This window comes from Musca domestica, unplaced genomic scaffold (genome assembly GCF_030504385.1).
Source record: "Musca domestica strain aabys unplaced genomic scaffold, Musca_domestica.polishedcontigs.V.1.1 3, whole genome shotgun sequence".
Taxonomy (NCBI): Eukaryota; Metazoa; Arthropoda; class Insecta; order Diptera; family Muscidae; genus Musca; species Musca domestica.
Window position 1 is genome coordinate 7,839,123 of NW_026712299.1, and position 18,477 is coordinate 7,857,599.

Sequence of the window (18,477 nt, forward strand, 5' to 3'; positions counted from 1 at the left end):
CATATAAATGGACGATTTTGTAATTAAGGATGCACCTTGAGGGATGACCGAGTACGAGGGATCTGGGATCAGGGGCCCCCTTGTGATCGTTACTTTTGTGTGATTTCTTCTACATGGAGATGTTAATTCTTGCTCCTCTCTCAGAATGGATTGGAAATACATACATTGAAGTCTTTTGATAAAAGTCAATCAATTATTCTCTATCTTTTGGTGGGAAATAATATTTCAAGTATTTAATTTGCATTGCATTGCAATTGTATCGGACATGAGGAGAATATCAAATAGAATTACTTAATTATTAGTTTTTTTTATTTTGTTTCCTACAAACATACCAATGTCCCCTATATAAGGAATTCATCCAGCACTGCAACGATAAACACATTTCCACTTTCAATCAGTAACAAGTGCATTTCAAAACTCCCAAAAATGTTCAAAATCGTAAGTGGATCAGAAAATTTTTAGAAATCTATTTCGGATATTCAAAAATCCAATTTCATTGCAGTTCTTTTTGTTGTTCGCCGCCTTGGTTGCCTTGGCCACAGCTGTTCCAGCTCCTGCCCCCGTGGCTCGTCCTGAACCAGCTCCAGCCCCACAATTCTATTACGGTGGCTACCCAGCTGCCTACAGCTATGGCTATCCCGCTGCTTACTATGGTTAAAGTGTCTAAATTTGAAAGGATAATGCAACTGATCGGACAACTACAGACCTCTCTCTTCAGAATTTGATTTTACTAAAATTTACTTAATTTTAATAAAAATTTGATTTCGAGAAAATATTTTTTTGAATTTAACTTGTAATCGTAATATGGACCTATAAGACGACCTATGGAGAAGACCCATTGGTCTTCTATGGAGAAGACCTATTGGTCTCCTATGGAGAAGACCTATTGGTCTTCTATGGAGAAGATAACTATTGGTCTCCTATGAAGAAGACCTATTGGAGACGACCAACTAGTCTTCTATCGGAAAGACCAACTAGTCTTCTATGGACTTTTTCATAATAGAGACCTCAATATTAAATTTCAGGGCTTCATCTCTATCCCTTCACATTCTAGTAACATTTAGTGCGCATAGATACCAACTGTTTTTCATTTAGTACATTTCGAACAATCTAGTTCGCATTTTTAAAACCACCACCAGTCCTCAACACCAGATATCAACAGTAACCATAATATCAAATTTCAGAATATCAGCTCTATTCCTCCATCTAATACCAAATTGGGTACCATTTTGTACCAATACCAAATGTAGTACATTGCGTACAATTAAAGTACACATTTCCGCAATCACTTCCCTTTGTCCCCACTACATACGAACAGCGACCGTAATGACAAATTTCAGATTTCAAACACTATCTGTTCACCCAAAGCAAATTGTACCAAACGCAGTACTATTTAGTACTTTTCCTGCACTTGAAGTAGACATTTCTAAAGCCACCTCTTTATAACGAAACAACTACCAACAGGGACCCCACTACAAAATTTCACCTTTATTCATTCACTCTATACCAAACTGTTCCAAATTTCGTACCATTTCGTACAGTACACACACATACTACACATTTTCCGAATCACCTTAATGTATCGAACTTATTTTACAACGTTAATTCTCATACCAAATTTCAAGTAGTTTACTTTATCCGTTCACATAATACCAAATGGTACTATTTTGGGAGTATAGTACCATTTTAGAACTTTTTGTAATCTTAAAGTTTTAAATTTCAATAATGCTTTGGTGCATGCATCCTGCCCTACATCAGTGGCTCTTATTCCAAATTTCAGAAATCCAGCTCCATCGGTTCATCACAATTTCAATTTGTACCAAATTTAGTACTTAGTACCCTTTCCTACACTCCCACAGTAATCCCAATTCCAAATTTCAGGATTCCACCCCTGTGGGTTCGCCAAATACAAATTGTACTCTAATTAGAACATTTAAGTACATATAAGTACAAATTTCCAAAACTACCTACATATTCCAATCCTACACTCTGACAGTAATCTTATTTTCAATTTTCAGGATACCAGTTCTATTGCTTCGACTAAATCCAAATTGTACCAAATTTAGTACCATAAGGTATACATTTTCATAACTGTCTATATTATACAGTCCAATAGACATCTTATTTTTAAATTACAAGATTCCAACGCTACTCATTCCCGAAAATTTAAATTGTACCAAATTTAGTACCATTTAATACACATAAGTACCTACATACCTCAGTGGTACAATGCAATTGTTATTTTATTTTCTAATTTCAGGATTCCTACTCCATTGATTCTCCCAAAATTTACGTTGTATCAAATTTTGTATCATTAAGTACACATAAGTACGAATTTCCAAAGCTGTCTAGATTCCTCAGTCCTAGAAAGCAATAGTAATCTTTTTTCTAAATTTCAGAATTCCAGCCAACCCAAATCCAAATTTAGTACCATTTAGTAGACTTAAGTAAAAATTTTCATAACTACCTACATCATGGAGTCCAATAGAAATCTTATTTTCAAATTTCAGGATTTCAACTCTATTGGTTCTCACAAAATTCAAAATGGACCAAATTTAGTATCATTTAGTACACATAAGTACGAGTTTCCAAAATTATCTACATACCTCAGTCCTACAATGCATTAGTAATATTGTTTCCAAATTTCAAGATTCCAACTCTATTGGTCTTCACAAAATTTAAATTGTACCAAATTTAGTACCACTTAGTACTTTTCGTACACATAAGTACACATATCGAAAACTCCCTTCATATCCCAATCCTAGACTCCGCCAGTTTTGTTAATTTCAATTTTCAGAATTCCAGCTCCATCCATTCCTCCAAATGCAAATTGTACTAAATTTAGTACCGCTTAGTACTTTTCGCATACATGAGTACACACATCCAAAACTACTTCCTTACATCGGCTATGCTCGTCAACATTGATTCTCATTCCAAATTTCAAGTTTTTAACTCTAACCGTTCACATGATATGAAATTGTACAAAATGTAGTACCTTTTAGTACTTTTCACACACTTATAGTACGAATTTCTTTAATACATCTATCGTACCCTCGATGAGTGAGCCTCATTCCAAATTTAAGAGTTCTAGTTCTACTACTTCCTCGTTGTAGTACGGTTGTAGCAAAAATTTCCAAAAACCTAGCCTTCGGACAAAGAGTGACCCTCAGGAATTTTGAGCATCTTAGTTGTGTTTTAGTCGATATTACCAGCGTGTGGGGGATATCCCTTACCTTCCGATATTATTTGTCATATGGGTTCATTGTCCATAAAACCTGGAAGTAGTTGATTGTTGTGGGATTGAGACCATGACTTCGATATTTCCGAATCTTATTGGGATATTTTTATACCCTGCACCATACATAGCCCCCACAAAGAGTTCTTTGTGAGTACTTTATCCCCTGGAAGAGAATTGTCTTTATAGGTCGGCGATATCGTATGCCCCCCATATAACGGTACCCCCCGATATTCAGTATTTTGATAATTTTAGCCACATTTTTCAATGGAATTGTATGAAATTCTACACAAGGATTTCATTGTGAGTACATATCCCCTGGAAGAGAATTATCTATATAGGGCCACGATATCATATAGCCCCCATATAACGGTGCTCTCCTATATTCGGTATTTTTATGATTTTAGCATATTTTTCAACGGAATTGTCTGAAATTCTAAAAAAGGAGTTCTTTGTGAGTACTTTACCCCCAGAAGTAGATTTCTATATAGGTCCACAATATCGTATATTCCCTATATATAGGCTCCATCCGATATTCGTTAATTTTAAGATTTTAACAAAATTTTTAATGGATTTTATTTTTTTGAAAATTTCCATTTCGTTCCAAATGGTGGAGGGTATTACAAGTTCGACCCGACCGAACTTACTGCCTTTTTACTTGTTAAACCCTCCACCATTCTATGGAGGGTATATTAACTTTGTCATTCCGTTTGTAACTCCTCGAAATATTTATAATAGACCCTACAAAGTATATATATTCTGGATCAGCGTAAAAATCTAAGACGATCTAGCGACGTCCGTCAGGTTAAGTTCGTAAATGGGTCATGTCGGTCCAAGTTTTCGTATAGCTAGGACCGATATTCGGCCCTTCCCGATATTCGGTATTTTTATTATTTTAGCGACAGTATTTACCGGAATTATTTCATATTTAAAGTTCCACGTCTTCGTATACCCCCCTCCCCGATATTAGGTATTTTAATGATTGCAGCTACATTATTCACCGGAATCGTTTCAAATTTCGTATTTGAAGTTCGCAATGGGCACTACAGCCTATGACAAACATTTTCGTTAGCAGGTCCACGTCGTCGTATAGCTCCCATATGACGATACCTCCAATTACTCGGTATTTTTATGATTTTTGCGACATTATTCAGTGGTAGTGGTAGTTTTCGGAAGTTTTTGGAAATTTGTCACGTTCCTTCCAAATACTGGAGGTTATTAAAAGTTCGGCCCGGCCGAACTTAGCTGCTTTTTTACTTGTTGTTTTTCTCAAAATAATCTATACACCCAAATTCTATGCATTCTCATTTTTCGAGATGTGATCTAATCAACCACTCAATTTCCCCACCAACTGCAGAACCCCAAACACTTCTTGTAACAAGACATGTTTTGCTTTTTTCAAATGCATTTAATTAAACAAAAAAAATGAATAAAAAATAAATCATAAATAATATCCTTTAACAAATTCCCATTATCCATCCATTTCATGACACCAATGCCGTGGTTAATCTTTTCCTGAATTTTTCTTTTGTAAAATCCATGAAAATCAACCATAGTAGACAGCTGGATAGGCATAGCTATAGACGGCAGGATAACCAGCATAGAACACCTGGGGCTTGGGGGCAGGAGCGGGTGCAGGATTTGGGCTGGCCACTGGCGAGGGGGCAGCCGTGGCCATGGCCAAGAGAGCAGCGAGCAACAAGAAGAACTAAAAAACACACAATTTTTTTTTTAATTTCTTTAAAATCAACAAAAAATATTCAATTTCAGGATGTAATACTAACGACTTTGAACATTTTGCGATGAACACCTGTTTAACGTTCTACCACGAATACTTGCCTCGAAGTTAGAGAACAATGTATTTATACCCCCAACAAATTGTGGACAATGAACCAATCAGACAAACCCTTGTCAAGTGGGGAAGACAAGCAAAAAAAAAAAAAACAAATTGTCCACAAAATTGGCAGTATTATGTCATTTACAGCGGTGTCCCCTTGCCCTCATCTGCATTTCGGGTGGGATACAAACAGAGTTTAACAATGAAATGAACATTTGCCGCCATTACCGGCATCCATTGCACGTTTCAATATTTTTATCTCACTCCTTGTATAGAGTTGGGCTATGGTGTGCATGTGTCTGTCTGCGTGTGTGTGTGCATTCTCTCTTTGGTGCTCAAATTTGTTGTCCATTTCAATTCTATTCAGATTTTTCTGATATTGCCTCAATCAATGGCAACCGAAATGTAATCAGAATTATATTTCACGCAATGGCCGGGTAATGAAATCGCCTGACTTTTTGTGGCTCCGCCATGAATGAAATGCATCTAATTACGAGGAATTAAGTGAATGCCAAAGGGAGGGTCTAGGGGAACATTGGAGAATTGACTGTAAGCAAGGGAATGGAGAGGATACTATAAAGGATTTTTTCAGGTTTGTAAAAGGCTTAGGCATAGATTTATGAGGCATTTTTTTAAAGGACAAGGCATGGACTTTTTATGAATATTTCTAAGGACCTAGGCAGCGAACTAGGCTTGGATTTTTATCAAGATTTTTTATGAATATTTTTAAAGGTATAGGCATGGCCATGCATTTTTATGGTTTTTGTAAAGACCTAGACATGCGACTAGACACGGATTTTAATGAATATTTTAAAGGACCAGGTATGGGACTAGGTCTGGATTTTTATGATTATTTTTAAAGGCCTAAGGATGGGACTAGACGTGGAATTTTATAAATTGTTTTTAAAGGCCTAGGAATGGGCTAGGCTTGGATTTTTATGATTTTTTTCAAAGGCCTAGGGATGGAACTAGGCGTGGATTTTCATGATTTTTTTCAAAGGCCTACGGATGGAACTAGGCGTGGATTTTCATGATTTTTTTCAAAGGCCTAGGGATGGGACTAGGCGTGGATTTTTATGAATATTTTTAAAGGAATTTTATGAATATTTTCAAAGGCCTAAGAATAGGACTAGGCGTGGATTTTTATGAGTATTTTAGAGGACCAGGCATGGGACTAGGGGTGGATTTTTATGAGTATTTTAGAGCAGAAGGCATGGAACTAGAACTGGATTTTTATGCATATTTATAAGGCCTAGGCAGAACTAATGTTAAATTTTCATGAATATTTTCAACGGCCTAGGGATGGAACAAGGCGTGGAATTCACTGAATATTTTGAAAGTCCTAGGCCTAGGCATGGAACAAGACGCCATACAAGGTGAGATAAAACCAGTAACCGTTAATTACCAGTAACGGTAACAAATATTACAAATCGGATGAACAGTATATCCAAATCTGAACCGATCTCGATAAACTTTAGCAAATGTATTTCTGAGCTGTACTTGATATATTTCCCCAAATATTGTTATTACAGAGTGCATATTGCGGCTGCGGAGGACAAAAATAACAAATCGGATGAACAATATATATGGGAGCTATAGCTATACCTGAACCGATTTCGATCAAATTTTGTATACTTATTTTCAGATCCAATCTGATCGTACGTGCAAAAGTCCATACTATTTGGACGATATTACATGTTTGGTGCACAATAAAATTTATTGAATGAAAGCAAAAAATTTCGGAAATAGCATCAACTTTTAGAATAAGTTTAGATTCTTTCGAATTGGTCACCTTTGGCACGAGTTATGGCCTTCAAACGGCCATTGAAACGATCACACGCTGCCCGAATGTTGCTCTGCGGTATTTTGGCCCATTCCCAGCGAAGCACTTGCTTGAGGTGATCGACACTTTTGTATTTTTTAGTGCCAACCTTGCTTTCCAAAATACTCCAGACGCAATAGTCCAACGGATTGATATCTGGAGATTTTGGTGGTCATTGTGCGCCAATAGTCCAACGGATTGATATCTGGAGATTTTGGTTGCCATTGCGCGCTGGAAATGAGGCGAGAACCTCATTTTGTAACAATTCTTGGGTGGCGCGTGCTGAGTGCGATGGTGCTGAGTCCAGTTGGAATGTCCAAGGTCTGCGGCCAAAATGTTTGCGTGCCAAAGGCTTTAATACACCCTCCAGAATATTTTCGCGATAATATTCGACATTTATTCTGATGCCATGGTCGATTAATACGAGCGCAGAGCGACCATTGGCTGTTATGGCGGGCCACACCATCACCAATGACCGGCGCTTAAGTTCTGGTGGCCTGGTGACCGAAGGTGCATATTTTCAGCAGACCTCTTTGGCAAGTAAACACGATCATTTTGTTTGTTTCCAAACTGCAGGACAACTAATGTTTTCTCATCGTAGAAAACCAAATTCGGCAGTTCACCACTTCCGGCCAAGCGAAGCAACTCTTTAGCTCTTTTGAGTCTATTTTCTTTCTGTTGCGGTGTAAGTTCTTGCACTTTTTGGAATTTCAATGGCTTTACCCCGAGCTCATTTTTCAATATTTGCCGAATGGAATATTGCGATATGTTCAACCACCAGAACTCAACTTCAGATACCGACTGTGACCTTAATATCGAATATCAGGATTTCACCTCCTTAACTTCCCTTATTGCCAAATTTAGTCCCTCTTAGTATAATTATAGTACGCATATCCAAAACCAGCTCGTTCTCTCAACCACAGGCACTAACAGTAAAATCCATGTCAAATACCAAATTTCGGATTTCAAGCACTATATGTTCATCCTATGCCAAATTGTACTAAATATAATACTATTTGGGGATTTCCAATACCATCTCCATATCTCAATCCCAGACACCAACTGTGACATTCATATCAAATTTGATTCCAGCCCTCACCCAATACCAAATTTAGTACCATTTTGTACTTTTCCTGCAAATTTTGGACGCATTTCCGAACTATCGACCAATCTCGTACACAGAAACCATCATTAATCTAAATATCAAATTTCAGAGTTTTACTCTATCCCTTTACCAGTACCAGTATCCCATTACCCAGTACTTTTCTATTACTAAATGTACTATTATAGTACATATTTCCGAAACCACCTCCATTTGCCCAGGCTACACATGAAAAGTGGCCCCAATACTAAATTTCAGATTTCAAGCAATAACTGCTCACCCATTACCAAATATAGTACTATTTAGTACCTTTCGTGCACTTGAAGTACCCATTTCCAAAACCACCTCCATATCTCAATTCCAGATACCAATTTCTATGCCTTCGCCCAATACCAAATATAGTACCATTCTGTACTTTTCGTACTATTATAGTACATATTTCCGAAACCACCTCCATTTGTCCAGGCTACACATGAACAGGGACTCTAATACCAAAATTGAGATTTCAAGCACTATTTGTTCACAAAATATAAAAAATAAATAATACTATTTGGTACTTTTTGCACAATTATACTACACATTACCAATTCCACCTCCATATCTAAAACCCAGATACCATCGGTAACCAAATATTAAATTTCATGATTCCGTTGTTGCAAAATGGTCGGGTCATGATTCCACCTCTATCCCTTCACCCAATACAATATTTAGTATTATTTAGCACTTTTCGTACAAAAATAGGATGCATATCCAAACCACCACCAAATCTCAAACACAGATACCATAAGTAATCTAAATAACAAATTTCAGAATTTTATCTCTATCCAATACCAAATTTCGGACCATCTAGTACTAGTCATGCATTTGTAGCACCCATCTCCAAAACCACATCTTTATGACAAATGTGATGGACCCCAATACAACATTTCAAAATTCCAGCTTCATCCTTTCAGCCTAACATAAACTGTTCGAGGTATAGTACCACTTAGTACAGTTCGCATACTTAGTACAATTTTTCAAAAGCACCTTAATATATCAAACATACTTTCCAACCTTTATTTTCATACCAAGTTTAAAGTTTTTACCTCTATCCGTTCACATAATACCATGTGGCACCATTTTAGAAGTTTAGTACCATTTTAGAATTTTTCGTAGCCCTAAAGTTCGAATTTCAAAAAACCCTTTTGTACATCTATCCTGCACTCAATCAGTGACTTACATTTCAGAATTCTAACTCATTCCGTTTGTCCAATACAAAGTATTCAATATTTAGTACATTTTAGTATTTTCCGTTCCCGTTTAGTACGAATTTTCTAAAACCCAGCCTTTGTACATGCCTATGCACCAAGACTGATTCAAGATTCTAGCTTCAGCCGTTTCGTCTTGGCATTGATTCTTAGTCAGGTATTTCACCACACCTTTGTATGTATAGATTAGGGCAAATGGGATGGATGGAACTATCAAATTCGGGGTAAAAATCGTTCAGGATTTAACTATAGGTTCCATTTATATGTTTCATGCTATTTTATACCTAAGTTCCCCAAATTCGTATTATGCTCTTCATAACAAGAATTTTCGGAGCAAGATATTATGTACAAGTTTATTAGGTATCCTGAAAATACGTTTGGCAATTTTTGTCGAGATCGGTTGGATATATTTTTTATGAGTGTTTTCAAGGGTCTAGGTGGATTTTTTAAGGGCCTGTGCGTGGATCTTTTGAAGGGCCTTGGCGTGGATCTTTTAAAAGGCCTAGGCGTGGATTTTTTGAAAGGCCTAGTCGTGGATCTTTTATAAATATTTTTAAGGGCCTAGGCGTGGATCTTTTATAAATATTTTCAGGGCCTAGGCTTGGATATTTTGTAAATATTTTTGAGGGACTAGGCGTGGATATTTTGTAAATATTTTTGAGGGCCTTGGCGTGGGTCTTTTATAAATATTTTTCAGGGCCTTTTATAAATATTTTTAAGGGCCTTGGCGTGGAACTTTTATAAATATTTTTAAGGCCCCAGGCTTGGATTTTTATGGACCTAGGAGCGGATCTTTTATGAATATTTTTAAGGGCCTTGGCGTGGATCTTTTATAAATATTTTTAAGGCCCCAGGCTTGGATTTTTATGGACCTAGGAGCGGATCTTTTATGAATATTTTTAATATCCTAGGTGTGGATTTTTATGGACCTGGGAGCGGATCTTTAATGAATATTTTTAATAGCCTAGTTGTGGATTTTTATGGGCCTGGGCGTGAATTTTTCATGGGCCTAGACGTGGATTTTTTAAGGACCTATGCGCGAATTTTTTATGGCCCTAGTCGTGAATTTTTATTTTTGGCCTGAGCGTGAATTTTTCATCGTCCTAGACGTGGATTTTTTATGGCCCTAGGCGTGAATTTTTATTTTGGGCCAAGGCGTGAATTTTTATTTTGGGCCTAGGCGTGGATTTTTTATGGGCCTAGGCGTGAATTTTTATTTTAAGCCTAGGCGTGGATTTTTTATGCTTTTCTTATGAGTATTTTTAAGGGCCTAGACCTTACATTAAAACAATATTATAGTAGTTCTTCTCAAACTAATTAAATTATTTATTGCTGCTAATAATTAACATACAAACATATGCACATACTTTTTTTGACTACCAAAAGTTTGTCATACAAAGTAATTAAATTAACCATTAAACCTCCCAAAAAACTGATTTTTCTAGACAGACTCGGCGGACACACTGACACACATCGAAGTCTGTATTTGTACATAAAACGTGTGTCCGCCCACACGGATGGATGGTTGGATGGATGAGTGTTGCGATGCGTTTTGCATACCAAATTACCCCTGTGTGTTTTAATACGGAATTTTTTTAATTTCAATTAGAATACAAAACACTTCTAAATGCAGAGCTGCACACATATGGTTGGTTCTGTCCATTCAATCCGTTTTGCTGGGCTGCATCTAATTAAAAATTCTCTAAACGTCAGGAATACCAAAATATGCGGTAATTATTTGATTTGCAAAAAATAAAATAAAAATAATAAAAAGTGAGAGTTATCATCGATGGAAATGCCATAATACATATTTTTTGACCAATTTTTTTGGACAAGCCCCGGTTTTGGCAAGAATGATGGAGAGATGAATGAATTTTTTTCTCTGTTGAAATTTATGTTTTATACAAATTTGTTGAGGCAAAATTTTGGACACACCAAAATTGTTTTTTTTAATGCTGACAGCAACATATAATCAATCAAAAAATTGGAAAAAGGGTGTGTCAAAGTTTTACCTACACGATTCAATTGGAGATGATTTTTATTTGTGAAGGAGATTGGAGAAGATATTTTATTTATAGATATAAAACCATTTTCCAATAATCTATTCAGAAGCTGACGAAATCTGTTCAAATTTTAGAAAAACAAAACAATTTTCAATGACCGAAAGTAATGGCGCTGATAGCTGAATACCTTTCCCAATTCAGGTAACGTCTATAGAGCTATATGAATATGGACTGTACATTTGGTCAGGTTTACATGAATGTTTCGAAATTTAGGGCAGATATCAAAAAGCCGACCATAAATTACGAAATTGTATATCGAAACCCCTTAGAAATTACCTCAATCGCAAAAGTCAAGAAGCCATTGTAAGTCATGAGGATATTTAAAATTTTTATTTTTATTTTTGAAATCTTCGACCTTTTGTGGGGAGGTACCAGAAGGAGTGGACCGGTATTGCCCATATCGGAACTCGATCTAAGTTTGATAATAATATTACGATGTACCAAGTTTGGACCAAATCGGATTCTTCCTTCGAGAGTTAAATCGACTCCAAATGTCCTGAAACGGATTTGCTCCAAAGGGACCTAGGGCTTAAAAGCGTTATTACGATGAGGCACGTTTTGGCCATATAGAAGCAGAGTATAGCAGATTTGCACAAGCGTCACTCTTGTTGCGTAGTCGTATGAGAAGACTAGGTTTTGGGACTTCGTACTAAAAAGGTGCGAAAAGTACTGAAGTGTACTAAAAATCTAATGTTTTTATTTGAAATTTCAGGATAGATGTATCAAAGGCTTTTTCGAAATTCCAACTACTACTGTTACGAAAATTTCTTAAATGGTACAATTTGGTCCCATCACCAAATTTAGTACCATGTAGTAAAATTATAGTACGCATTTCCAAAACCGCCTCATTCTCTCAATTACGGCCACTAAAAGTGACATCTGTATCAAATTTCGGAATTTCAAATCTATTCCTTCGCCCAATAACGAATTTAGTACCACTTAGTACTTTTCGAACAATTATAGTGTACACTTGGAACACCATCTTCATATCTTAACCACAGACACCAACAGAGACATATTTATCAAATTTGAGGATTTCAGCTCTATTCTCTAACCCAATACCAAATTTAGTACTGTTAGTGCAAACGTAAGACACATTTCCAAAACACCGCCAAATCTCAAAGACAGATACCAATCCTTATCTAAATATCAAATTTCAGAATTGTATCTCTACAATTATAGTACACACCTCCGAAGCTACCTCAATATGTCCAGGCTACACATGAACAGCGACCCTAATACCAAATTTCAGATTTCAAGCTCTATTTCTTCACACAATACTAAACTGTACCAAATATATAGTACTATTTGGTACTCTTCGTGGACTTCTAGTACACATTTCCAAAACAATCTTTTTATCACAAACCAACTACCAACAGGGACCAAAATACAAAATATAAAAATACCAGCTTCATCCGTCCATCCAATAAAAAACTGTTTCAAATTTGGTACAATTTTGTACGGTTCGCACACTTATTACACAATTCCAAAACCAGCTTCACATATCAAACTTATTTTCCAACCTCTATTCTCATACCAAATTTTTAACTCTAGAAATTTAGTACGATATTAGAACTTTTCGTAACCTTAAAGATCGTATTTCCAAAAACCTATGGTACATCTATCCTGCACTCCACAGTGTCTCTCATTCCAAATTTCAGAATTCTAACTTATTCCGTTTGTCAAAAAATTTTAGATATTTTAGTACTTTAGCTTCAGCGTTCTGTCTGTTCGTTCTAAATTTCATTTCAATTTCAATATCCTCATCCATATGGCTAGAGAGTGTATATATCATTTGATACGGACAAAACGTGCCTCATCGAAATAACGGTTTTAGACCCCAGGTTTTTTTTAGGCCAAATCCGTTTCGGGACATTTGGTGTCGAACAAGGGCTGTCCGTACGTCCGTCTGTCTGTCTGCCAGCTGAATGGTGCGCACGATAACTCTGAAAGGGAATATCCGATTTGATCCAAACTTGGTACATCGTAATATTATTATGAAACTTAGATCTAGTACGGGGATGGGCAATATCGGTCCACCCCTTCTGGCACCTCACTCCACAAAAGATCGAAATTTTCACAAAAAAAGAGAAAGGATGATCCGATTTTGCTCCTTAATTTTTCCATCAGGGCAAGAACCTCCCCCACAAAGGGTCAAAATGTTGAATAATTATAACTCTTACAAAATGTGATGTAAAAGCCCGATTGTCTTCAAATTTGACACATCCCAATATTTACATTAATCCTAAGTCTGGTGTTAAGATGGAATATATCGGTCCATTCCTTCTGGTACCTACCCCAACAAAGGTCAAAATTTTCAAAAAAAATAAAAATAAATAAATTGTTTGCACAGAATGTGAAAGAATAATCCGATTTTGCTCTATCTTTGCAAATCCTAATATTTGCGTCAGTTCTAGATTAGGTGCAAACATGGATAACATCGGTCCACTTCATCAAGTGCTTCTCACACAAAGGGTCAAAATTTTGAATAATTATAACTTTTATAAAATATTTTGTAAGATTCCGATTGTCTACAAATTGTACACATCCTAGTATTTTTATGAAGCCAAGATATGGTAGTAAGACGGAATATATCTACTCCTTCCCCACAAAAGGTCGGAAATTTTAAAATCCGAAATTAACATCCGATTCGATTAAGACTTGACACATCTGAGTATTTCAATCATCACAGGATCTGTTATAAAGACGGTAGAGATCTGACCATTCCTTCTGGTACCTCCTCCACAAAGAGTCGAAGTTTTGAATAACCGAAACATTTATAAAATCCGAAATAAGCATCAGGTTCTCTTTCTATTTCACACATACAAACATTTTTGCTAACACAAGATCTATTGAGAATAAGGGATATATCGGTCCACTACTTTTGATACCTCCCCTACAAAGGCTCAATATTTTGGATAAAAAGCGAAATCAAAATCCGAATCCATTCCAGACTTTGTACATCTCATGATTTCCATCAACACAAGATCTGTTATAAAGATGGTGGAGATCGCACCATTTTCTGGTACCTCCCCCACATAGGGATCAAGATTTTGAAAAACAAAATGCTCAAAGAAAGCAAAATAAGAATCCTACTCTCTTCAAATTTCCCACATACAAACATTTTTGCTAACACATGATCCCTTGTGAAGATGATATATATCTGCCAACACCTTCAGGTACCTCACCCACAAAGGGTCACAATTTTCAATACTTTAATCTGTCATAACTTGCGAAACAAGTTAGCGATTCTTTACAACTTTCTATATCTAAATATCTGAGATGAATATGGATTTTATGATTCCGCATAAAATTGGAAATAAATGTTCGATTTTCTTATAATTTTGCCCATACCAATATTTGTTGCTATATTAGATGAAGTATGAAAATGGCATACCTCGATCTGCTATATCTGGTACCTCAGGCATATTTTAACATTTTCTAAAAATTATCACATTTATTTAGGTCCGATACGAAATGGACAATATTGACCCATTCCTTCAGAACCTACTCCCTAGAGGGTCAACAATCATAACAGAAGTCAAAATATATTTAAATAATCGATCATTGGCTGAGGGTATACACCTGTCGGCAAAACCGAATGATACTTTTTAACCTGTTTTACAGTCCTTTAATAAAGATACTCCCATGGGTTTAGTTATTGCGAAGATCTTCGCCATATTTGCTAATTGATTAGACTAACAAGTAAAAAAGCAGTAAGTTCGGCTGGGCCGAACTTTGAATACCCTCCACCATTTGGAAAAAATATAGAAATTTGCAAAAAAATAACATTGGCCAAAAATTTTGTTAAAATCTTAAAAATACCGAATATGACAGTTATATTGCGATCTATAGGAAAACGTGGACCTCCATAGGCAACTTTTGTCAAAAGTCGGTGAGTAATATAGCTAAAATCATAAAAATACCGAATATAGGGAGGTACTGATATATGGGGCCTATACGAAGTTCTGGGACAATTCTGTTCTGTATAGACAATTTTCTGTCGTAGACTGTATTTCCCATTATGAACTCTAAATACGAAATTTGAAACAACTCCGGTGAATAACGTCTATAAAATTGTCAAAATATCGAATATCGGGGCTGTACGATATCGTGGACCTATATAAACATTTATCTTCCAGGGAGTAAAGTGCTTTAAAAGAACTTCTAGTATGGATTTTTAGAAAATTCCATTGAAAAATGTTGCTAAAATCACCAAAATACCGAATATAGGGAGGTAACGTTATATTGGGTATTTACCATATCGTGAACCTATATAGACAATATTCTTCCAGGGGATGAAGTACTCAGACGGAAATCCTGTTGTGGTTTTTCAGACAATTTCATTGATAAATGTGGCTAAAATCATAAAAATACCGAATATCGCGAGGTATCCTTGTATGGGGCTATACGATATCGTGGACCTATGTAGACAATTCTCTTCCAGGGAGCAAAGAACTCCTTGCGTTAATTTTAAGACAATTCCATTGAAAAATGTGGCTAAAATCATCAAAATACCGAATACCGGGGGGTACGGTTGTATGGGGGCTATGCGATATCGTGGTCCGATATAGCCCATTTTCGAACTTGACCCGCCTGTAGACAAAAGACTGATGTATGCAAAATTTTAGCTTTCTATCTTTATTCGTTTTGACTCTGGCGTGATTACAATAGACGGATGGAGGGGCAGGGCTAAATCGTCTTACAATTTTACGCTGATCATTAAACTCTATACTTTTTTTATGTCTAAAATGATTATTTCTATGAGTTACAAACGGAATGACGAACTTAATATACCCTCCATACTATATATGGAGGAGGGTATAAAAATGTGAGTTTTTTCGGTAGAATACCTCTGTTGAAAATACAAGACTCTAGCCCTGAGTTGTATTTTTCAAATTAAATCAATATGTTCTACCAGGTAATTATTGTATCATGCCCCCACCCATCCCCGAAAATCCGCTTCAAATTATCACCAAAAAATCAAAAGCTTGATGAGGAAGACATGTATGTACAGATGTATAATTTTTTGTTAACTGCCAAAAAGAATGACAACATTGGAGCGCTACACGCATATTCTACACAAAACTGTTGCAAAAAATGAGGAAAAGAAGCGTTTACTGAATCTTAAATACGAAGAAGAAATATTCTCAAAAAGTGAGATTTCCAGTCACAGATATGCATCCACTTCAGTGTATAGCTATGAGTATAAATAGCAATCCCATGTCATATGCAAAGGCATCGCAAGTAGTGTGACTGCACAACTAACAACAACCAAAAAAACCTCAAAAATGTTCAAATTCGTGAGTGCAAATTCGTAATTTCAAATAACATTTTTTAAAATTAATTATAAAAAAAATAAAAATTTCTTAAATTAATTTAAAAAAAATTAAAAATTTATTGTTTTAAACATTTTTTTCCTGTAGGTCTTTGTTCTCATTGCTGCCTTGTTCGCCGTGGCCATGGCCAGTCCTTCACCAGTGCCCGGACCCGCCCCAGCTCCCCATCCCAAGGCTGCTCCCGGTCCCAATCCAGCTCCTCAATTCTATTATCCTTATGCCTATAGTGGTTATTATGCTGCTGCTCCATATGCTTACTATGGTTAAGCGATTTGATCAGATAAAGCTGTAAAGCTTTGGCAGGAATTACTGGTAACAAACATAGCTCTCACTATCTAAGGATTATCTGGAATACACTTGAAAACGTCATGTTTACACTTACATACATATATGAAATTAGGACACTTTTACAATTCAATAAATAATTAAGCAACAAATGCATATACTTTTTATTGTCGACATTATATAACAATGTCGAATCTGAGTGTGAGCGTCCCACTACAAAACCGAAGGTCGTGTCGGTTTTTACATGCCCTTGTAAAAATATTGGGTTTTTCATGGAGCTCATAAAACGCGCGAAATCTCAATATTTCTATAAACACTAGATCTGTTGTAAATATGGTAGAGATCGAACCATTCCTTCTGGTACCTCACCCACAAAGGGTCACAGTTTTGAATATCCAAAACAATTATAAAATCCGAAAAATGGTCGGATCTCTAAGATCTTTATAACTTAACTGGTGTTGATGGAAATATTGAGATGTACCAAGTCTGATTGGAATCGGATGTTAATTTCTAATTTTTTCAGCTTCATGGCCCTCTGTAGGGCAGGTACCAGAAGGAGTGGACATATCATGCATCATACACACCATCTTCACAGCATATCTTGTTTCAGCAGAAATGATGGGATATGTGAAATATGAAGAGAATGAGGGACCATGAGGGCCATGAAGCTGAAAAAATTAGAAATTAACATCAGATTCCATTCAGACTTGGTACATCTCAATATTTCCATCAACACCAGAAATGTTATAAAGATCTTAGAGATCCGACCATTTCTTCTGGTACCTTCCCCACAAAGGGTTTTGAAAAACAAAACGCTCAAGGATAGCGAATTAAGAATTCAATTCCCTTCAATTTTCACACATACAAACATTTATACTAACATAAGCTCTGTTGTGAAGATGATATATATCTGCGACCTCTTCTGGTACCTCACCCAGGGTATATCTGGTACCTCAAGTACATTTTAATATTTTCTAAAATGATCACATTTCTCATATATTTAAGTCCTTTAAGTTCTTTCATATTTATTTAAGTCCGATAAAAATGGACAATATTGGCCTATTCCTTCGGAAACTATGCCATAATTTAAATAATCATAACAATAGAGGGTATACATCTATATTCGAATGATACTTTGTAGCTTGATTTTGTAGAATTCTGGAACGTCTCCTATATGCAAAGGCCTTTAGGAAGACTTATTTAACTAGTATCAAATCTTAGTCTAAGATCTATAAAAGATTTGAATTCGGTATTTTTGGAGGTCCGTGAGGGGTCCTTAATAATAGAAGATCTCTCGAAGGCTCCCCGGGTTTATCCAAAAAATACTTTTGATATTTAATCTATCTACAGAAGGTATCTATCTATCCATTTATCTGGCTACCTACGGAAGACCTCTAGAAGACCTCGAAGACTTTCCTCAAATAAAGTCCCCTGAACACCCTTCCGGATGGTAATATGTTTATAGAAGCCCTGTGGAAAGTCTTCTGTCCCTAGAAACCCTGTGCATATTATCTATTTACAATTCTATAGAAAGTTATAGAATACCT

At 36.1% G+C, this 18,477-nt stretch overlaps 1 long non-coding RNA gene across 1 annotated transcript; it reads left to right on the forward strand.

Annotated features, from left to right (window-relative positions):
* The first annotated feature begins 338 nt into the window (after nt 1-338).
* LOC101898719 (uncharacterized) lies at nt 339-775 on the forward strand. Its single transcript, XR_009342574.1, has 2 exons — nt 339-438; nt 503-775. It is a non-coding gene; the product is annotated as an uncharacterized LOC101898719 (long non-coding RNA).
* The last annotated feature ends 17,702 nt before the right edge of the window (nt 776-18,477 follow it).